General features: G+C 46.8%; 1 protein-coding gene across 1 annotated transcript in view; it reads right to left on the reverse strand.

Moving 5' to 3' along the window:
- TAB3 (TGF-beta activated kinase 1 (MAP3K7) binding protein 3) overlaps positions 1 to 6,045 on the reverse strand; it is an 89,091-nt gene extending 83,046 nt beyond the window's left edge. The window contains exon 1 of the mRNA XM_030306422.2: positions 5,666 to 6,045. The gene's annotated coding sequence lies outside the window, so the exon portion shown is untranslated. The remainder of the gene's footprint in view (positions 1 to 5,665) is intronic.
- Positions 6,046 to 6,506: the final 461 nt, after the last annotated feature.

Below are 6,506 nucleotides of genomic sequence, written 5' to 3' on the forward strand. Positions count from 1 at the left end.
ACTACCCAGGGGCACCTGGGTGGCTCAGTTGGTTGAGCATCCGACTCTTGACTTCAGCTCAAGTCTCATGTGACCCCAGGGACAGGGGATCCAGCGCTGCGTCAGGCTGCACACTGAGCATGGAGCCTGCTTAAGATTCCCTCTCTCTCTGCCTCTGCCCTTCTCCCATACTCACGCGCTCTCTCTCCCACTAAAAGAAACAAGGGACGCCTGGGTGGCTCAGTCTGTTGGACGTCCGGCCTTGGCTCAGGTCATGATCTCATGGTTTGTGAGTTCGAGCCCCGCGTCAGCTCCGTGCTGACAGCTCCGAGCCTGGAGCCCGCTTCCGATTCCGTCTCCCTCTCTCTCTCTGCCCCTCCCCTGCTCACACTGTCTCTCTCTCTCAAAAATAAATGAACATTAAAAAATTTTTTTTAAACTTTATAAATAATTTTTAAAAATTACTACCAAATACACAAATGTTTTCTTTCTCTCTCTCCCTCTCCCTCTCCCTCACTCACACACACACACAGACACACACATCCAGCACAGAAGGGGTCTCATCTCAGAAGTTAGTAATAGCAGTAGCGACAATGATGATGACCGTGTACTACGAAAAACTGACTCTTCTTGAGTCTTTACCATTGCTAGTTATGTTGTAAATATGCACGATACATCCTCTGTCTGGCTCATTTCATCCTCACAAAAACCCTGTGAGGTAAATATTACACTACCCCAATTTCAAAAATGAGGAAACAGGTCAGTGATTAAGCAACTTGCCTAAGATCACAGAGCTAGTGTCAAAAGTAAGATTTGAACATTTGAGCATTTTACCCCAGAGATGTTTTTAACCACTGTGCTCTGGGTATAATTAAATAATTTGGCTGGGGCGCCTGGGTGGCGCAGTCGGTTAAGCGTCCGACTTCAGCCAGGTCACGATCTCGCGCTCCGTGAGTTCGAGCCCCGCGTCGGGCTCTGGGCTGATGGCTCAGAGCCTGGAGCCTGTTTCAGATTCTGTGTCTCCCTCTCTCTCTGCCCCTCCCCCGTTCATGCTCTGTCTCTCTCTGTCCCCAAAAATAAATAAACGTTGAAAAAAAAAATTTTTTAAATAATTTGGCAAACTCTGAAATAAAGGGTGCTTACTCCATTTTTAAAACAAGAGTGATTTGGAGATTTAAAAAAAAAAAGAGAGAGAGAGAGAGAGAGAGAGAGAGAGAGAGAGAGACCTATCTTGCCTTTCAGTAGAAATGCATCTTTCAACCAAGCCAAGACTGAACACATTTATACAGAACAAATTTAAAATGTATTCCGCTTTGCTTTTAACATTTCGAAATCCTTCACTTGTCCGAACACTGCAAACAGTGGTAACGGCATGGAACTCCAACAACAGACTAATAAAACTTTATTTTAAAACCTTCAGGTAAAACAAACACAGTCCCGGTTTACCATTAAGTAAACGGGTCTAAAATAACTGCTACAGTTCAAATACCCTTGAAAAGTTTCAAAACGGCAACAAGAGATAGTGGGAACAAGATACGGCTTTTATGACAAAGCAAAACTCTGTTCTTTCCACAACACTGTAACATCTGCTTTGAGAACAAATATTAACCTGGGATAGACTGAACAACTATATTTCAAAACATGTGCTTGAATTCAAAACTGCTTCATTGACCATCTAAAAAGGCTATCTGTTTATCTCCCAGAAGAGCCACCTGATCTGCACAACACATCTAATGTGGACAGCGAAAAGGTGTGCTCCATACCATCCCACTGAGTAATTAACAAAAAGCACGCAACCCTCAACAACTTCTAGAGCACACACGGATTTCCTAAATCATCTACTTGAATCTCAGAACTTGACTTCCCAGCAAACAAAGGTCTTTGTGGCAGGATTCCAAACCAGTCCACAAAAACTAAAACACCCATAAGGTTACCGAAGTATAATAAAATACCAAACCTGCACGGGCAACGCTTCTCTGGGAAAACTCATTTTGCAATCGCCTTTAGAATAAAACCAACTACTCCTGCCCCACTCAGCCCTCCAGTAGCAACCAATTCTTCACCCCCCGCCCCAGGACCACAGGCCCAGGCTTCCACGATCAAGGCAGAGCAGGAGAAAAGGCAGGGAAGATGGCAGTTGGCAGTGCACGAGGCTTCCGAGTTAGGACAAAAAGGCAGAGCTGCGGCGGGAGGAGATCCTGGGATACGGAAGGGAGGACCTACTCGGGAGAGCAGGATGAAGGGCGGGATGGCAGCAAAAAGGGGCAAGAGAAAAGTGTGAGGGTCAGGGTGGGTGACAGAAGAGGACAAGAGAGCAGGGCCCACTCCTGGAGCAGATGAGCTTTCACAAACTTTCCTTCTTCATGCCTAAGAAAGGGAAGGAAAAGAAAAAGAGAAATGGTGGCAAAGATCTTGACACTGCCCCTCTCACTCTGGCTACTCTCACTCTCCTTTTCAATAAAGGATGGAGGAGGTTCGCTAAGGGGTCTTGTCCAGGTCCTTCTTGATCCCATAGAGCACAGGGATTCGGAGAAGGGGAGTGGACCTAGAGGAGTTTTGTTTTCCTCCTTGTCAGCATCCACTCTGCCAACGACTTCAGGGACAATTAGAACCAAGGGGGCTAAGGGCTCCCAGGTACCAGCAGGAACAACTAGTAGTAAAAAGAGAGGAAGGAACCTAGGGAAATTTGGCACAGGAAGTGGGATGGTGGAGGAGGGCCAAATAAGTCAATAGAATTGCCAACGAATTAAACTATAATCACCGTTCTCAAATATTTAGGATTAATTCATTTTGACAGTTTCCAGTATTTCATCAGGTCCATTTCACTTTTAAATAAACAAGTATTTGTGGCCATAGTAATAGATTGAGGTTTATTATGTGGAAGATATGAAAATATACTTCAAAATACATATGAGATAATTTCCTGGTGCTTTTTTTTTTTTGTACACTGGCACTATAAATCATTTCAGAAAAAGCTTTTTTGTTTACTGAGTGAGCATTCAGTTACTTTATCATTTGTCAATTTTTTCACCCCAATAGCCCAAATATCATGAGTAATTACCTTCACAAATAAGGAAGGATAGTTAACTCTTTCTTGGGAGTATAACTATAATGAAAAACTTGCTCATTCAGACCAAACACTGCCTGGCAGGACTGAAAGTTACTATTTCAAGCAAAGCTCCAAACCCATACACACAGATGCATCCCGAGGAGCACAGGACTTCAGACTCTACCACCAGCCTCTAATGCCCACGTTTCCATCAGACAAGGCTACTTAACCGCAGGTCCCCCCCAAACAAGTTACTTCTTAAAGGATGGCCCCGTAAATCCCAAACTCCATAATCACATTCCCACGACTCCCCACCAGGGATAATTAATTCAAGAGGTAAACCTAACGAAATGACCTGCTGGAGGATGAGTGCCAGACACTTCGCATCCTCCTTCCCCCGTGTTATTTTAGCTGCTCCCCTTCCAGTTGAAATCTCTCCTGAGCAGAGATAATGGCCAGGAGGCAAACTCAGCAGCACATCAAAGATGCAAGAACAGAGACCATCAGAGGACAAAAATGATCATCGGCCATGCACTGGCAAGATGTTCCTGCTGTTTCACCGACATCTCAGATACTGCTTGGGAACCGGGAAGATTTTTCAACCCCTAGCCCTACAGAAGATCACACTGGATCCCAGAATGGCTGCCACATTTTCTGCAAACGACAAAGTGGATCCAAAACCTCTGGACTGGGGCACCTGGGTGGCTCAGTCGGTTAAGCGTCCGACTTTGGCTCAGGTCAGGATCTCACGGTCCGTGAGTTTGAGCCCTGCGTCAGGCTCTGTGCTGACAGCTCAGAGCCTGGAGCCTGCTTCAGATTCTGTGTCTCCCTCTCTCTCTGACCCTCCCCCGTTCATGCTCTGTCTCTCTCCGTCTCAAAAATAAACATTAAAAAAATTTTTTTAAAAACAAAAAAAAACCCAAAACCTCTGGACTAAATTAAAGAGAAGAAAAACAGCGCCTGTTATCAGATACTCCACTTGTTGGAGAAGGTAGGTGGGTGGGTGCGTGTGTGTATATACCTCCAAGCTATGATAAAGCAAATTCAAACCCCTAGAAATAGTTGGTATTTTATTTTAGTAATGTAATTTGAAAAACTATGCAGGACCAGAATAAACGAAATATTTGATCTTTGAAGTATCCTGGCATGCTGAAACTAGAGGCAAAGTTACTGAAAACATCTGAATTTCACATAGGTCACTACCGGCTACTGGGAATCCTTACTAATCAGCAGACTTCTGTTAAAATGTTACCTCTGGCTAAAAAATGAACACGTCTGAAAAGAAGGGAAAAAAAAAACCCCAAAACCTTGAGATTATCTTCAACCAAGAGCACTGAAATCTTTCAAGATTACCGACAGAACTGAAAGGTTTCTTTGTAACAAAAATTTCCATTTCATGAAATTTTTATCACTTAGCACACACACTTCTGCAGGGTATAGTAGAAAAAGCCCACATTCTAAAATCAGACACACATGAATGTGGGCTCTAGGTCTGCAATTTTCCAGCTATATAACCTCCTGAGGAAAATTACTGAAGAATACGAGAGGTTAGTGTGGTTATGTGTACAACAGGCATAACGTTACCTGCACAGGAGAGCTATAGGTAACCCACCAAACCCGGTGCCTGAATATACACAATACCAGCTTCCTTAGCTGCAACACACGCTGCACAGAATATGCCAATGAAAAATATACGTAACTGAGAAGGCTGTGTCAAATCAACATGTGAAAGAAAATTCAGAGTGACAGAACATAGATTATTCTGTTCTGTCCAATATAAAGATGAAACTCATATATTTAATATTTATCTTCACGGAAGTCGTTTCCTTTGATTAAGCCAGTGGTAAGCAAATGGGGCTAGGGGACTAAAGTTGAAAAACTTCCTATGTGACACTGCTTGAAAACGTGTACATGGATTTGCTTGCATTCTTCACGTCATCACAAAATTTACCATGGGTGACGATGCCTTTAATAATACTGTTAAAAGCTAGCCTCTCATCTCAAAAGCCTTTTCTTGATTGACACGTTTGTTTCTTCTTACAAACGTTCTGGTGTACGATTGCAAAACGTTTAGAAGGCAAAGAAAAAAATAAATCCCTTTATTCTTCTAAAATGAGAAAGTGAGGAGAAGAAGCTAACTTTGTCAAATTGTTCTTCTTTCTCATTCATTCTTGTTCTTTCACAAACCAGAACTAAATAGATCGCATGCCAAAATTATTGTCGGATTGACAAACGTCACTGAAGAACACATGGAACTGACAACCCGTCTGGACCAAAGGTGACAAGTATTCTTAAGCAATTTAAATAAATTAAATTTCCGTAAAGACAAAAATGCTTTTTATCAACACTATGAACTTTTGACTTCATATGCAGCCTACTTGATAACCCACCTTATCCCTCATCCCAACGCCCCAAATCCTGTTTCTTACGCCCTTTTTAATGAGCTGGCACACAGGACTAAACTACACAACTCCAACCGGGAATAACTAATCTGTTGTCGGACCTCAGAGGATTGTCGGTGCGATCTTTGTTTTTTAAAACAAAACAAAACAAAAAACGGACACCAGGTTTTCGCCTTACTCCACACCTGCCACCAACTGCAACCCCCCGTTTAGAACAATTACTATTACTACTAACCTTCCCCCACATCTCTCAATAGCCTCAAGAGACTCAACCTTGATGCTGATTAGTCCTCATCGGCAAACGCCTTGCTGGGGCTTGAAGCCCGTCCACCGACGTTCACTCTCCGCAATGTCCAGGGTGCGGCGAGGAAGGACATCATCCCCTCTGCTTGGGGGGCGAAGGCCGAGCAAGGCCCCCGGCCACTCCCTCTCTCCTCGGCCTCCCAGGGCGTCTGGGGCGGGCGCGCCAGGCCCTGCGCAGACCTCCAGCAGCCCCGCAATTCCCGGTGTCCGCCGCAACCCCAGGCCGAGCCGAGCCCCCGGGACGCCCGCATTCGAGCGCACACCTAGCGCCCGGGCGCTGGGTCACCGAGACGACCCAGGGGCCACCCCCGACGCCCCGACTGGGACAGGTGCCGGGCCCTTCTTGGGGACACTCACCCGGCAGCCGCCGCTCCCTGTCTGCTGCTGCCGCTGCCTCGCCTTCTCGCCCGCCGCCTGCTCCCGCGGGGGGGTCCGGGCTGGCGCCGCCTCCCCGCCCGACCCCCCTCGGGTGCGCGCCGTGCGGGGCCCGGTCTGGTGAGAGCCGCCGCCGCCGCCGCCGCCGCCGCCGCCGCCGCCGCCGCCCCCTTTCCTTCCCTCCCTCCTCCCTCCGTGCGTCCCTCCCACCGAGGCCCGCCTCGTATTTCCTGGATCCGGCCTCAGCGAGAGCTTGGCAAGCGAACCGCCGGCTTCAGGACTCTCGTCGGGTGCCGTCGCTCGCCAGGCACAAAGATGGCGCCGCCGGGGACTGCCGAAGGCGATCTCGCGAGACTTCTCCTACAGCGACTGGAGAGCGGGGGCCCACAGGAAAGGTG

The sequence above is a fragment of the Lynx canadensis genome, chromosome X (assembly GCF_007474595.2).
Source record: "Lynx canadensis isolate LIC74 chromosome X, mLynCan4.pri.v2, whole genome shotgun sequence".
Lineage (NCBI taxonomy): Eukaryota > Metazoa > Chordata > Mammalia > Carnivora > Felidae > Lynx > Lynx canadensis.